Genomic DNA, 16,323 nt, shown 5'->3' on the forward strand with positions numbered 1-16,323 from the left:
ACGGATCACAGATCTGATTCCACACGCGGCGGCATTTTCAGTTACGGCTGACGTTATAAAGAAGCACTACAAAGCACACGTCGGCAGCAGCTATCTGAAAATGGCACACATGCCGTCTGCTTGAGGCAGAGTAACTGCCGCGCATGCTCGGAACTGCGCTGCCGCGGATAGAAATAGAAACGGAACTTACATTGTGGAGGACCCTCGTATGGCTGATGTTTTTATTATCAAACTCCAACACAGCGGCGCAGTCTGTAGCACGTTGCCCAGATCTTTCGATTTCAAATGTGAGTCAAAACACTGACCAAACTTAACGACCAAAAGGCATAGAGTGCTCTCGTGTTTTGCACGCTGTTATTTCGTCCTAATCATACAGCTACAGGTATATAGGTTTTCTTCCTGGTGTTGGATTAATCCGAGTATCCTGTTTTACAGACTTATGAAGTGCCAAGTTAATATAAAGAGGCACCATTTAAATTGTTTTCCTGCAAATAATGAGAGTGATAGCTTTCGATAGTAAATTCCAGTAAGAAAGAGGTTTTCTTCAAGTGAAATCTTCAGTATAAAAAGTGTGTGCTTTAGCATCTAAGTACTCGTATTTTAGTATTTAAGTTGACTGGTTATAGAAAGTGCTTTTCTAAGGTCCCCCCTGGCCAATTTTTTTAGCTTCCTTGGAGTTATCTACTGGTCTTTTTCTCTTTTAAAAACGTAATGTATAAGGGTTTAGTAGTCAAATAATTCCAGTGTCTGCAGCAACATTGTTTACGTGGAGTAACATTCAACTGAAGAAGCAGCTTGAACAGTAGCAAGAAAGTAGGCAAAATTCACACTTCTGCTTTTCCAATACTTCACTGTTTCATTGCCTACATAGGCGCGTGACCGTTAGTGCATATTTTAAACCACTAAATGATCTTGGAACTGAGTTGTCCTAGCTTCAACATAATACGATTCATACTGTGTTTCTTTCTAACAACTGGGTAAGATCTTAGGTAAAGGATTGAATAGTCCAATTTACTTATCCATTAGACACAACACACGGTAAACTCCTATAAAAATGGTAACTCTATTGATTAGCTTTTCCTATTAACAGGACTATCCCCCCCATAATGTACTTTATTTAGAAACTAAACTAAATTTATTTAAGAAAGAAGTATATTCAGAGGAGGAAGACTGGGGGGGTGGGGGGGGGGGGTGGTAGACAAAAATCAACAAAATGAACAACAACCGATTGATTTGTATGCATTACTACACAGTAAGCATACACAGCTGATAGCACAAAATAAGAACACTTCAGTTTTAATGCGAATAAATGCAGGCTTCAAATGAAAAACTTACGGAAACGCAGTCTAGAAACACTGCCAGTATAAATGAAAAACTTAAGAAGCAGAGTGAACAAATGGAAAGGAATAACCAAAAGTTAGTAATAAGATAGGTTTTCTTACTGAGGAACTTATTAACATGAAGAGAGATGTGAAAGACTTAGGTGAAACTGTTAGTAATATCCAGAGAGAAATTGTGGACATGACAGTTTTGAAACTGAAGTAGAGAAAATACAGGAACAAGTCAAACCCACGGGAAAGTCAAAGAACGTTGAAAAGTTTTCCCATGTTAAGAAAGCAATAATGAAAGTGGACAAAGAACAGATTCCACAACTGAGAATGACTATTCAAGAGACTGAGAAAAACCTTGAAAGGAAAGCAGAGCATTGCGAATAGAAGTGTTGCAATAATTCTTCCAGTATACAAGAGTAACGTTAAAGACATAGAAAGAAAGATTACGTGTAATGGTCCTTATGTCGTAGACAGAACAACCATTATGAGGTACTAGGGGGCGAAGAAAAATTCGACCCATACCGAAAACACAGTGGATTATCCCCTGTGGATATTATTAAGAACAGTGAAAGGCTATTTCCTGAAATACCACAGATCAGGAAAAAGTGAATATCGTAATTAGTGGTTTAGCAGGAGATGCTGAACGATGGGGAATTAACTTAAGCACTGAGGCATTGACCTTCAGTGAATTTAGAAAGAAGTTGTTGGACGGGTATTGGTACACAATAGCCTCTGGTATGAATTTATAATTGTGAGAATGTTCTAACGTAAAGACCGAATGAACATGAAAGAATTTTGTGACTTATGGTATAGGAGATGAGCTCACTTAAGGAATCTAAGGAGTGACTCCGAGATCATATGGGAACTCTGGAAGAAATTACCAGAAGATTCCAAAAGATATCTAGGTTGTAACTGTCGTACTTTTTCTGCATTTTTAGAAAAAGTGATTGACGAGGACTACTGGCGGGAAAACAACTTCTGTCAGAATAATAACTGCCGGAATGTAAGAAACGATCGGAATAACAGCAATGATTAGCAGGATGATAACCAGTATCAGGTTAATACTGTTCAAAGAGATAGAGGAAGATTTTCCTCTAACCATCACACAAGAGGACATAGGCTGCGAAATAACTCCCACAGAGTTCAACAAAATTACGCGAACGTTGAGGGTTGCAAGGACGCGGAAACAGGATACTGGAGGCCCAAACGCAAGAAATATTCTCGACATAGACAGAGAAGCTTCGACATCTGCAGTACGGTGCAGATGAGATGCCAGGAAGGGCTTTCATGTTAGAGGCCGACAGTGATAGCGAAGATGCCGACTTAAATTAATGTCCAAATGGGTGTGAATTCCTAAGGGACCAATGCTGAGGTCATCGGTCCCTGGACTTACACACTACTTAAACTAACCTATGCTAAGAACAACACATACACCCATGCCTGAGGGAGGACTCGAACTTCCGACGGGAGTGGCTGCGCGGTCAGTAACATGGCGCTTCTTACCGCACGGTCACTCCGCGCGGCACTTAAATGAAAATGAAGAAATCAGTATAGTGATTCAGAATCAGAGGAAACGAAGCTTACTGAAAAACTCTGTCTGACAGAAATGAGAATAACAGAGAATTAGAATATTTCTCGTGAAAATGTGCCGAAACTGGTCAATAAGCAGGAAAAAGAAGTTAGGCAGGAGGAAATAAAATCTGTAAATGACGAGACCTGTGAAGAAGCAGTAATGTCAGTACAGGATCCGAAAGACATAGCAGATCCTAAGGAAAAGGAACCACCGGACGAAATTATTAGTAAACGGCAACAAGTGGAGATCGTGAAGGATTTTGTGATCGGACAGAAGAAAGAACCACTTGACTTAGAATGTAAAAACATGAATGACATTTCGTGGGAAGATGTAATGGCAGACCAAAACTTATTGTATGTGAAAGGAACAGAAAACCAAATTGCTGTAGGCAATGCGCAAACTAATTTAGAACACAACGAACATGGAAATTTTAAAATGTTATACTTAAAAGAGGTAGCTGTTAGTAAAAGATAACCCAATGTATCTAAAAATATTAGGAGATTCCAAAATGAAGACGAAGTGTGGAAATCAGTGAAGGTCAAATTGAAAAGTAATGATTGTCCACAGATACTAAAATTTTACAAAATATTTAAAGGGGCAAAATAGTGAAGAATGGCAGGTCTGTTGGCCATTACAGTTTGAAATTGAATTAATTAATTACTTTCATTTGGCATGTGGACATTTTGGGGTGGAAAAGTGCCTTGAGAAAATAGCAAGTGTTGTCAAAATTTGGAGTAATGTTTTGAAAAATGTTACAGAATGTTTAAAGTCATGTGATGTTTGTCAGATGGCTAAAGTCTCGAAATCTGGTAGAAAACCCGAAGAGATTCTGTTCATACAGAAAACACACCAGTGGCAAGACGCAATCAAAACCTTCATTGAGCGATAACAACGGTGAAGCCACTGATGACAGTGCCACTAAAGTAGAGTTATTAAACACGATTTTCCGAAACTCCTTTACCAAAGAAGGCGAAGTAAATATTCCTGAATTCCAGTCAAGAACAACTGCCACGATGAGAAACACAGAAGTACACTTATGCTCATGAATTAAGGATAATTGCAGAATGTGGTGCCACATAACGTGGCACAACACAAAACTTGCGCTAATAGTATAGGCACACAGGGAATACACACAACACAGATCTGTAAGTCCACGGCATTGGTGATAAGTTGAGAAAACCGACCCGAAACACATGTGCTGCCAAACACTACTGTTTCCTGCGCCTGTACCCTGACATCAGTATGGGATATGATCAGCATGCACACGTACACAGGCCGCACAACGGGTTGGCGTACTCTGGATCAGGTGGTCGACCTGCTGCTGGGATATAGCCGCCCATTCTTGCACCAGTGCCTGTCGGAGCTCCTGAAATGTCCTAGTGTTTGAAGACATGCAGCGCTACGTCGACCGAGAGCATCCGAGACGTGCTCGATGGGATTTAGGTCTGGGGAGAACAGGCAGGCCACGCCATTCGCCTGATATCTTCTGTTTCAAGGTACTCCTTAACGCTGGCAGCTCGATGGAGCCGTGCTTTATCATCCATCAGGAGGAAGGTGGGACCCACTGCAGCCCTGAATAGGCGGACATACTGGTGCAAAATGACGTCCCGATAGACCTGACTTATTACAGTTCCTCTGTCAGACATGCAGGAGTGTACGTGCACCAATCATAATCCCACCCCACACCATCAAACCACGACCTCCATACGGGTCCCTTTCAAGAACATTAAGGGGTTGGTATCTGGTTCCTGGTTCACGCCAGATGAAAACACGGCGAGAATCACTGTTCAGACTGTACGTGGACTCGTCCGTGAACATAACCTGGGACCACTGTTCCAATGACCACGTACTGTGTTCTCCTGTGACAAGGGGTCAGTGGAATGCACCTTGCAGTTCTCCGGGCGAATAAACCATGTCTGTTCAGTCGTCTGTAAATTGTGTGTCTGGAGACCACTGTTCCAGTGGCTGCGGTAAGGTCCCGAGCAAGGCTGCCTGCAATACTCCGTGGCCGTCTGCGGGCACTGACGGTGAGATATCGTTCTTCTTGTGGTGTTGTACACTGTGGATGTCCCGTACACTAGCGCCTGGACAGGTTTCCTGTCTGCTGGAATCGTTGCCATAATCTTGAGATCACACTTTGTGGCACACGGAGGGCCCGTGCTACGACCTGCTGTGTGTCACCAGTCTCCAGTCACCCTACTATTCTACCCTTCACAACGTCGTCAAGATGTGTTCTTTGAACCATTTTCAACACACAGTCACCATTGGCACGCCTGAAAATGTCTGCACACTTACTCGCTGCACCGTACTCAAATATGCACCAACACACCTCTACGTATGTGGACTGATGCCAGCGCCACCGTGCGACCGCAAGTCAAATGCAGCGCATGGCCTTACCCCGAGGTGATTTAAACCCGCTAACCGCAAACTAGAGCGTAGTTTCACTATGTATCAGCATTATCCTTAATTTATGAGCATGAGTGTAGATATCCTCGGTGTCGCAAAGCAGCTTAAATCACTTAAAAAACGCAAGATTTCCGGTCCAGATTGTATACCAGTCAGGTTCCTCTCAGAGTATGCTGATACAATAGCTCCATATTTAGCAATAATATACAACCGCTCGCTCCGCATCAGAGGGTTGGATCCCCTCATTCGAAGGCGTCCGATTGCAAAGCCTGGGCTACTCTCAGGTTGGAATCTCCGTCTTCGAAGTTTGTGTCTGTCTGTCTGTCTGCCCGTCTGCCCGCCGCTTACTGCTGTAGCGGTTCGTTCGTTCGTTCGTCCGTCCGTCCGTCCGCCTGCCTGCCTGCCTGCCTGCCTGCTCGCTGTCCGTCGCCGCTGCTGCCTGCAGTCCGCCCGTCCGTCCGTCTGTTCGCCGCCGCCGCCGCCGCCGTCGCCGCCGCCGCCGCCGCCGCCGCCAGCCGGTGCTCGCCGCCGCCGCCGCCAGCCGGTTCTCGCCGCCGCCGCCGCCGCCAGCCGGATCTCGCCGCCGTCGCCGCCAGCCGGTTCTCGCCGCCGCCGCCGCCGTCTTCGTCTTCCTCCGTCCTCGTCTTCCTCCGTCTTTGTCTTCGTCTTCGTCTGTCCCCTGTTTGTGTCCTTTCCTTCTGTGCGTTATTGTTTCTCCCTGACGTCATGTCCACCCCCACCACCACCGCCACCGCTACCACCACCGCCATACTTTACACTTCCCCTTCCGCCGCCTCCACCACTATAACGTGGTGTGCCCAGTCCCACCCGCCTCCTTCCATCCCACTTCTTCTCACTCTCCCTTCGCCCTCGCTCTTTGTCGCCCCCTCTCCAGCTTCTTCCTCCCGCTCCTCTCGATCAGATCCCTTCCCCCCACTCCCCCAGCCTGTCACTGCAGCTCCGGCTAGGGTGGTGGCCCGTCAGGCCACTGTCCATGCCCAGCTCTCCCCGTCGCCTTCGCCATCACCGCCGCCACCGCCACCGTCATCTTCACCGTCACCGTCACCGTCACCATCTCCGGCGCCGACTCCAGCCCCGGGACCTGCCACTCCCCGCCACATTCCCGTTGTTCCCATCCCCCACACCTCCGCCGCCGTCAAGCGCCCCAGTGGCACCCCTGCGTTGTCTGCTCCAAAAAAGGCTCCGCCTCGTCCCCCTTCCCCCACCCCTGTTGCCATGGATGTCTACCCGCCCATCCCTGCCCCCTCCTCCTCCTCCTCTACCCCCTCCTCCTACCGCTACCTCCTCTCCCGTCCGGATCCCTCCCTCCTTGATGCCCGGAACGTCACCCTCTTCCTCCGCCAGCATTGTCCTGGTGCCCCCATCTCCCTCCTCACTCCTCGCCGTGATTTGGTACTCATCTCCTCCCCCAGCCCTACCCTCCATACAGACCTCCTTTCCCGCATCCCTGTCACCCGCTTTGGCCCTCATGCCTCTCTCACCCCTGCTCCCTCGCCACCTCCCTCCCACCAACCCCAACCTCCACGTCGCCCGCCGACCCTCACCGCCATGATCACTCGGCTCAGTCCAGTGATCACGGAGGAGGAGGTGTTGGCGGAGCTTCAGGCCCATCCCCATCTGGAGGTGCGTGCGGTTCGCCGGATCCATAATGCTGCCGGCCCCACCCGCCTTATGCGGGTTTTTTCTGAGCATGCCCCCTCCATAGACCGTCTCCTGAAGGAGAGTGCCCTCCTTTTTAACCAGCATTATAAGGTTGACCCCTCCCGTTCCCCTCCTCAATCCCTCCGCTGCCAAAGGTGCTTGCGGTATAATGCGCACCCAGCATCTGAGTGCCACGAGGCCCCCACCTGCCCGCACTGTAGGCAAGCCCACTTTTTACGGCAGTGCCACAATCTCCAGTCCCCCACCTCCTGTAATACCTGTAACCTGTCTCATCCCACCTACTCCCAGAAGTGTAAGGCCCGACCCCCTCCTACCACTCCTGAACTCACCATTCCTGTCCGCCCTCTGGACGCCCCCACCCCCCCTGCCAACTCCCTTCGCCCACCCCCTACCGCTGAGGACATCATCAGATTCCTCACCATTGTCCTGCAGAATGTTCATCCTTTTCAGCGCCCACACACCCTCCAACAGATCTCCCTCACCACCCGTTCCATTTGCCACCTCAAAATGTACGCCACCTACTCGAACAACCACGCCCATTTCACCTTCTCCCGTCTTGACATCCTCGTTTAAATCCCTGTCATGGCACAGCAGCACCGTATCCTTTTCAACAACATCTGCTCCCTTCCCGCCAACAAGAACCTCTTCCTACACACCCTAGCCACCCACCGCGTGGACGCCTTCCTCCTTAATGAAACCTTCCTCCAACCCCACCACACCGTCCACACTTCGCCCTACCTCTTCCACCGCTCCGATAATCCCCTCCCAATTGCGCGTGGCGGAGTTGCCATTGGGCACCATCGCCAGATCCCCGTTCGGCTCCAACCTCTCCTTCCCGACCCCACCGAACACCTGATCCTTACTCTCTTCTTTCCCGGCCTTACCATTACCTGCGCCACCATCTATGTCCGCCCTAACGCCCCTATTCCCTTCGAATTCCTCTCCCACATTGACCGTACCTTCTCCTCCTACGTGATCGCCGCCGACCTCAACATCTATAGTCGTTCCGCCGCCCAGTTACGGCGGTGGCATCGGTTCCTCTCCTCCCTTCAAGGCGACCTTGTCCCCATCCCCCAGCACACCCGTCCCGAATCCAACTCCACTCCTGATGTTATCCTCTCCTCTCCCAACCTCCTTGGCCGCATAACGGTGGATGTCCTGGAGCCTATTGGTAGCGACCATCTCCCTGTCCTCCTCACCATTTCAGACGGTCGTCGCCGCCGCCCCGACCCTCGTAATGACCCTCCCCCTAAGTATGTCCATGACTATTCCCGTGCCGACTGGAATGCCTACCGGGATACCCTTTCCACCCAGGTCGACAGCCACCCCTTCCCCTACCACCACCCTGATGATGTCACCCATGCCGCCTCCTTTCTCCAGCAGACCTTGTCTGAGACTGTGGAGACCCACGTCCCTACTGTCGCCATCCACCCCCACCGTCCTACCTTACCCCCACAGGCCATCCTCCTCCTCTGTGAATCCCGTCGTCTCTACCGTGCCTTCCTCCAAACGCGTGACCCGGACACACTAAGACGCCACCGGCAACTCCAGCGACACATTCGTAATTTGCTCACGGCTAAGAAACGCCGGGACTGGCGACAGACATGCACCCGTTTAAATGCTACCCTACCAATCAACTCGTCCAAGTACTGGTCGGCCTTCCGTCGCCTTACCGGAACTAAACCCTTCCCCTATTATCCTTTTCTCCATGATGATCACCCTTTCCCTGACACCCTTAGTAAGGCGAATCACTTTCCCTCCTACCTCTCCGATGTATTTTCCATCCCTGATGATCCCCGGTTAGATTACTCCCTCTTCCCAGGTATCTGCGATCGAACTGACGCCTCTGTCCCTCCCCTCGCTCCTGGTTTCCAGTACTTGGACAACATTGCACGCACGGAACTCAATGCCCCTATCACTACACAGGATCTCATTGCTGCACTCCGCACAAAACGCAACACTGCTCCTGGTCACGATCGTGTTACCCACCGCCACTTTCCTGAAGCTCCTGTCTCTTTCCTCTCCACCCTGGCCAGGCTCTACAATGTAGTCCTGTCCACCGGTTACTACCCCGACCTGTGGAGAACCTCTCGTATCCTCATGTTCCTTAAACCTGGCAAACCGCTGTCCGCCGTCTCCTCCTACCGTCCCATCAGCCTTACCTCGGTCTTCAGCTAAGTCCTGGAATCTATCCTCACCTGACGCATCCACCAGCATCTCCGCCAGCGCCGCCTCCTTCCCATTACCCAGTGTGGCTTTCGGCCGTCCTTCTCTTCCGACGACCTTCTCCTTCACCTCACTCATCTCCTTTCTGAACAGCTTAATTCCCGTCGCTCCGCAATCTTCCTCCCCCTGGACCTCAAACGTGCATATGACCGTGAATGGCATTCCGGTCTCCTCTTCAAGCTCCAAACCTTCGCCCTTCCCATTAACTACGTCCGTCTGATCGGCTCCTTTCTCTCCCGCCGTCCTTCCTATGTCACCATCCATAACACTGATTCCTACACCTTTTTCCCCTCTGCCGGTGTGCCCCAAGGCTCCGTCCTCTCCCCCCTTCTGTACCTTTTGTACGCGGCGGACATGCCGCCGCCGTCACCCCCCGTCCACCTTCTCCAGTTTGCCGATGACACCGCCTTCCTTGCCCTTGCCCCCACCCTGCAGCGCTCCCAACACCTTCTCCAATCCCATCTTGACCGGTTCACCGCTTGGTGCAACCAATGGTTGCTCAAGGTCAATCCTTCCAAAACCCAGGCGATCACTGTAGGCAAAACCACTCCTTCCTTCCCCCTCCTTGATTTCTACATCACCATCTATGGCCGTCCTATCGCCCTCACTCCCACCCTTAAGTACCTTGGCGTCACCCTTGACTGTCGCCTCTCCTGGACTCCCCACCTCCGGACAATCCAAGCCAAGGCACGCTCCCGACTCAGTCTCCTCAAGCTCCTCTCTGGCCGTATGTGGGGTCTGGACCCCTCCACCATCCTCCACACCTATAAATCCCTCATCCGCCCTATCCTTTGTTATGCCCATCCGGCTTGGATCTCCGCCTCCCCTACCTTTTATAAATCCCTCCAAATCCTTGAACGCCATGCTCTCCGCCTCACCTATCGCATACGTCTCCCCTCCCCTACGCGGATCCTGTATGATCTCATCCCCTTCCCCCACCTCCTCCTTTTCCTTGAAAGGATACGGATCCTATACACCTCCCATAAACTCGATCCTCCTCACCCGCTCGTCTCCCCGATCCTCTCCCACCCCTGCCCGCTGCCGCGCCTGTATTCCCACGTCCCACCCGGTCTCCATCTCTCCACCCTCCTTACCCTCTCCCAAGGTGGCTTCCGCCAGCTCCCCCTCCCTGATAATGTCCTCCTCCCCTGCATCTACCCCTCCTATCAACTTTGATCCTCCCCCCCCCACCTCCTGTTGTAAGTAGGCTGTTTAGGTTTTTTTATGGTAATGCCACCTCTGTATGAAAATCACTGGCTGTGCTGTGTGCAGTCTGTGGCTGCTTTGCATTGTTGTAATACTCGCCATTGTAGTGTTAGGCAGCTGGCTGTGAACAGCGCGTAGCGTTGCGCAGTTGGAGGTGAGCCGCCAGCAGTGGTGGATGTGGGGAGAGAGATGGCGGAGTTTTGAAATTTGTCATGAACTGCTATATTTATATATGATGATATCAAGGTAAATACATTGTTTGTTCTCTATTAATATCTTTGATTTGCTAACTATCCCTATCAGTAGTTAGTGCCTTCCATAGTTTGAATCTTTTATTTAGCTGGCAGTAGTGGCGCTCGTTGTATTGCAGTAGCTTGAGCAGCGAAGATTTTTGTGAGGTAAGTGATTTGTGAAAGGTATAGTTTAATGTTAGTCAGGGCCATTCTTTTGTAGGGAATTTTGAAAGTCAGATTGCGTTGCGCTAACAAAATATTGTGTGTCAGTTTAAGCACAGTCGTGTATAATTGTTCAAAAGGGGACGTTTCATATCTGATCATGTAACTGAGAGATAAACTTTTTTTATTACATCAGTGACAGATGTTTACGCAATTACACAGTTGGATAACTTCACACTTATGAAATTGTATTTTGTCTGTACTTTGTGAAATGCTCATATTTTTTCGGAACCATTGTGATACTATGAGAGCTTTGAATGATGTATTTGGTATGGATTCATGATTTTTAAAGTACGTTTGAGGCAGATGACACTTTTGACATGAGCAGAGAATTTTTTTAATTATTGGAGGATGCTACGACGGTTTTGAGATTTGACTGAGGTGTTATGATGTTATTTTTACGACGACGATGTGTATTATGCTGCTGAGGTATGTTTACGATTAATAGGCTGAGACTATATGAGTTATTTGATTATGCTTCATATTTATAATGACGAAATATTGACGAGTGTCGATGGATACGTATATGTGTAATAAGGTATGGAGTAATGAATAGTGGGTAGGGACTCTTGACTTGTGAAAAAGGATGTTGGAAACCAAGAATCGTACTTTAAGAGTTATGAAATGTGTGTAAATGCGTGAATGTATCACAATGCTGGCGAAAAGTTTTTGGACAACGTTATATTCATAGGATTTTCTTTCTACAGATTTGCAACGCTAATTCTTGACCTGTGAAATATTTTTATGTGAGACTGTCACTGTAGCGGAAACTGGTGTCGTAAATATTTCCGTAAGAAAGTTAAGTGACCACCTGCACGTAATGCGTCGTGGGCACGCAGCTGTGTCAAACACCTGGAGAACAAGCCATTAGGGTGTGCCTTTCCGGAAGCACAGGTAGAAAAAAAAAGAAAAAAGGCAGGCCTTTATCCTCGCCATTGACATTCCTTTAGGGAAAATATTGCAAATGCGACACCCTCATTACTTCCATTATACTCGCTATTGACATTTCCTTGTTGAAAGCATACTGTGGAGCTCGTAATTTATGATATTTACTGAAATGCCTAATGAAATGACGAGAAATATTTTTACATCTGCACACCTGATTACGACAAGCGTCTTTCTACGAGAGTTGAGAGAATTTCTACTAACTTATGAAATGTCACATGACTATTGAATGATATTTTATGCTTTGGTTTGCGTAATTGCTTATTTCATTTGATACCTGTTTCCAGCTGTGTTACAGCATTAGTTTTATAAAATAAACTTAGATGCGTTTGCTAATGTGAACACTTTCTGTCAACAGATCTATTAAATAATAATTTTGTAATCCACATTCTTTAAAAAAGGAGCACTTGGAAAGGAAAGAACAATAAGAAGGGACTAGTAACAGTAACTGGACACATAATTTTCTTTTCAAGTTCATGGTAATATTTTTTTTATAATAAGTTGTTGTGGTGCACCACTTTAATTTACATAGACATTAAGATGTGAATATACACTTCCCTTATCTGCATTGTTGTTTTTACTGTAATATCTTTTCTGCTTGAGCTTTGTCATGTATAGATATAAGTTTTATATTTTTTATATTTTTTATATGTGCTGCTGCTGTTTGCCAGGCATAGTGCTACTGAATTTTAAATTGTGTTACTCTGTTAAGCTAGTTTTACTACTGACTTATTTTTCTTGCTACTGTACATTGGCTCATATTAGTTGTAATGTTGCATTGCTTGGTAATTTATATTTACTGTAGCTTGCTTTGCAATTTTCCATTTTTTTTGCATTGCTGTTTGTGTTAATTTGTTATGTGCTGCTGCATTGCCTCGTCCCTTAGTTTAGCATCTGAGCTCAGTAGATTTAAGTTAGCTTAAGAGGGGGTAGCCTATAAGAGAATGAGTTGCGATGAATTTGAAGAAATGCACTGAGAGGCTATACGAGAAAAGTACAGAAAGCAGGTATAGATAGGACTTTTTGGGAATAATGATGAATGAAGGGAGATCTCCAAGAAGTAAAGAAAGTTTTGTTTGCAAAATACTGCAGTACAACAAACCCTGTCCTTTCCTTTTGTATTATTCCGCTATATGTATATGTACCCTTGTGTATTTGTCTTTTTCCTGTCTTTATGTGTTTAGCTAATAAGATTTATGTTGTAGAATTTTTCAAATAATATGTTATTTACTTTGTAAAGATGTTAGACATTATTAATTCTGTTTTGTTTTAATGCTCATGTGTAAAGTTGATTTTTCAAAAAAGTTATTCTGATCTTTTATGTATTTACTTATGTCATAATTCCTGTAACACTGATGTATATGTTTATTTCTATTCTTTTGTAGAGCCCCTATTACTACAAATGTTATCTGTATTATTATGTTTTTAATGATGTGTTTTGTACCTTTGTTATTGTATTCTTATGTTATAAAATTGTAATTGTCACCAGTTCATGATATTATTAACTTGTTAGTTACATTTCACTGCACACGTTTCTGTTGGTCATAGTATATGGACAATATGTGAGAAGTAGGGACTGATAGTGTTTGCACGTGTATTAATGATTCAGCAAGGGACTGGATAACAGCATTGCTGGTTCTAAGGACAATTTCAAAAACTTTGTGAGTACACAAGTGGTGGTTTATGGACTTGCTATATTGTCCACAAGACTCTTCAGTGGTGATTGTGCACCTGCACAGTCACAACAGATGGCTGCTGGCCATCTCTTCAAGGACTACAGTGGGTCTACACCTCTGGTGGCTCACCAATACCACAATCTCTACCAGGACTACAGTGGGTCTGCACCTCTGGTAGCCCACCAATACCATAATCTCTACCAGGACTACAGTGGGTCTGCTCTGTGATGACCTACCTACCAATATTCTTCAAAACTTCGAATGACTCTGCTTGGGTTTGCTCTGTTGTGACCCATTACTTGTTTGCATGTCGAGAGTCAGCACTGTCTTTCCGTTGGAAGGACAACACTACTTCATCAAGACTGCATGGAAATCCACTACTTCCGTGTGCATTTTCTTCTACTGCTCAGACTTTGAGAAAAACACTACTATTTTACCGTGATGACCGATCAGGACTGTCTTTATGGACTGTGAGAAAATTTGAGCGTTTGACCAACATTGTATCAATAAGTGTGTGCATTTGATTTCTTTGTTATTGTAATTATAAATTTTTTTTTCAAATCTGTATTGGCCACTGCCCAAACCAATTTGTAAAATTTTTTGTGGGGAGCATGGGGGCTATGTAAGTAGGCTGTTTAGGTTTTTTTATGGTAACGCCACCTCTGTATGAAAATCACTGGCTGTGCTGTGTGCAGTCTGTGGCTGCTTTGCATTGTCGAAATACTCGCCATTGTAGTGTTAGGCAGCTGGCTGTGAACAGCGCGTAGCGTTGCGCAGTTGGAGGTGAGCCGCCAGCAGTGGTGGATGTGGGGAGAGAGATGGCGGAGTTTTGAAATTTGTCATGAACTGCTATATTTATATATGATGATATCAAGGTAAATACATTGTTTCTTCTCTATTAATATCTTTGATTTGCTAACTATCCCTATCAGTAGTTAGTGCCTTCCATAGTTTGAATCTTTTATTTAGCTGGCAGTAGTGGCGCTCGTTGTATTGCAGTAGCTTGAGCAGCGAAGATTTTTGTGAGGTAAGTGATTTGTGAAAGGTATAGTTTAATGTTAGTCAGGGCCATTCTTTTGTAGGGAATTTTGAAAGTCAGATTGCGTTGCGCTAACAAAATATTGTGTGTCAGTTTAAGCACAGTCGTGTATAATTGTTCAAAAGGGGACGTTTCACTGTGTCCTTTCCTTTAGGCACCCTCCCTCCCTCCCTTCACTTCCCTTCTCTTTCCTTTCCCCCCTCCCTCCTCCTCTCTCCCCCGGGCTTCCCCTCCCCCTTCCTCCCTCCCCCTCACTCCTTTGCTCATGGAATCTCTGCTCTCCCCTCTCCCATTCCCCTTCCCCTTCCTCCTCCTCCACCTTCTCTATTGGCAGGTCCCCGGACTCGTACACGCTCAGTGAACATTCGCGCGCCGAGATCATCGCCGTCAGTGTTTCGTGTGTGTGTCTTCGTTTGTGTGTAGTGTTGTTCACCGTCACGCCACCACCGTTCACGTGCCGTCGCCATCATCCATGTTATGTGCAACGTGTCGCCTCGTGTTAGTGATGTTTCTCGTCCAGCGTGAACGGCTCCATGTTTTTTCGATTTTTAGTGTCTACATTTTTTGCCCACCGTTTTTACTGTCTACTCTGTGCCACCTTTATGTACTACTTGTTGTCAAACTCAAGGCTGAAGAGCGGCGTATTGTGCTTCTGACAGCCCGCCTTTGTATAAGGTGTTTAAAATCACAATAAAGAAAAAAAAAAAACCGCTCGCTCATAGAAAGATCCATACTTATAGACTGGAAAATTGCTCAAGTCACGCCAATACCCAAAAAGGGAAGTAGGAGTAATCCGTTGAATTACAGGCCCATGTCACTAACATCGTTTAGCAGTATTCGAAAATTATGAAGTACCTCGAAGAAAACGATTTATTGGCACATAGTCAGCACGGATTCAAAAAATATCGTTCTTGCGAAACACAACTAGCTCTTTATCCTCGCGAAGTAATGAGTGCTACCGACAGGGGATGTCAAATTGAATCCATGTTTTTAGATTTCCATAAGGCTTTCTATGCCGTTCCTCACAAGCGTCTTCTAACCAAACTGTGTGCCCATGGAATATCCCCTCAGTTGTGCGACTGGATTCGTGATTTCCTGTCATAAAGGTCACAGTTCGTAGTAATAGGCGGAAAGACATCGAGTAAAATAGATGTAATATCCGGCGTTCCCCAAGGAAGTATTATGGGGTATTTATTGCTCCTGCTCTGTATTAACGTCATAGGATACAATCTGAGTAGCCCTGATAGATTGCTTGCAGACGTTGCTATCATTTACCGTCTTGTAAAGTCATCAGATGACCAAAACAAATTTCAAAATTATTTAGATAAGATATCTGTATGGTGCGAAAAGTGGGAACTGATCCTCAATAAAGAAAAGTGTGAAGCTATTCACATGAGTACGAAAAGAAATCCACTAAATTTCGATTACGCGATTAGTCACACAAATCTGAGGGCTGTAAATTCAACTAAATACTTAGGGATTACAATTACAAATAACCTAAATTGGAACGATCACATAGATAATATTGTGGGTAGAGCAAACCAAGACTGCGATTCATTGTCAGAACACTTAGAAGGTTAAACAGGTCTACGAAAGAGACTGCTTACACCATGCTTCTCCGCCCTGTTCTGGAGTTTTGCTGTGCGGTGTGGGATCCGCATCAGGTGGGACTGACGGATGACATTGAAAAAGTACAAAGAAGGGCAGCTTGTTTTGTATTCTCGCGAAATAGGGGAGATAGTGGCGCATAACATGATACGTTGGTTGGAGTGACAATCATTAA

The sequence above is a fragment of the Schistocerca serialis genome, chromosome 4, assembly GCF_023864345.2.
Source record: "Schistocerca serialis cubense isolate TAMUIC-IGC-003099 chromosome 4, iqSchSeri2.2, whole genome shotgun sequence".
NCBI lineage: Eukaryota > Metazoa > Arthropoda > Insecta > Orthoptera > Acrididae > Schistocerca > Schistocerca serialis.